Consider the following 1,101-nt stretch of genomic DNA (forward strand, 5'->3'; position numbering starts at 1 on the left):
GGCGCGGGGCAGGGGCGACGACGGGCTCGGGGCGGCGCGGGCCAGGGGCGACGAGGACGGCGGGCTCGGGGCGGCGACGGGGACGGTGGGTTCGGGGCGGCGCGGGGCAGGGGCGACGGCGGGGGTGGCGACGACGTCAGGGCGGCACGGGCGATGACGGGGCGGCGCGGGACGCGGGCGGCGACGGGGGCGGCGACGACGTGCGCGGGCGACGACGACGAGGAGCAGGGCGTCGGGGCAGAGCGCGGCGTCTGCGGCAGGGATGAGGAACTGAATGAAATTTTTGCAAAGTGTTGTATATATAGCAAGACCATTGGTCCCGGTTCGTGAAAACAACCGGGACTAATGCAACCGGGACCAAAGGCCTCTTTTCAGCAGCCCAAAGGGCGGGAAACGAAGACCTTTGGTCCCGGTTGGTGGCTCCAACCGGGACTAAAGAGCAGCATTCGTCCCGGTTGGTTGAACCAACCGGGACCAAAGAGTGGCATTGGTACCGGTTGGTGCCATGAACCGGTACCAATGGACCCGTCTAACTACTTTTTTATTTTCTGCATCTGTTTTTTTGTTGATTCTTCCTGCAGCTGTTTTTTTAGTCCCACCTCGCCAAGCGAGAGGTACTCGCAGCTGTTTATAAGCCCTGAGTGCAGAGACGATGACGAAGAGGCTCAATGCTCCTGCACGTTGGTTAGCTTCAAGCCTTGAGGAATACGGTAGACTGCACAGAGCTATGTGCAGTGTAGTTGACACTATTTCAAAAGGCTTGAAGCAAATTAACGAGCATTGCGCCTCTTTTTTATTTTTAATGACTTATTACAACTCAGAAATAAAAAGAAAAAAAATAAATGTAGCAGAAAAGAGAAAAATACTATATAAAAAACCACTCAGAAATAAATAGAAGAAAAAATAATTTTAATTAACTTTACTAAAAAAATGAGCATAGATGCTTATTTTTAATGACTTATTACAACGCAGAAATAAAAAGAAAAGAATAAATATAGCAGAAAAGAAAAAAAACTATATAAAAAACCACTCAGAAATAAATAGAAGAAAAAATAATTTTGATTAACTTTACTAAAAAAATGAGCATAGATGCTTATTTTT

Source organism: Triticum dicoccoides, chromosome 6B, assembly GCF_002162155.2.
Source record: "Triticum dicoccoides isolate Atlit2015 ecotype Zavitan chromosome 6B, WEW_v2.0, whole genome shotgun sequence".
NCBI lineage: Eukaryota > Viridiplantae > Streptophyta > Magnoliopsida > Poales > Poaceae > Triticum > Triticum dicoccoides.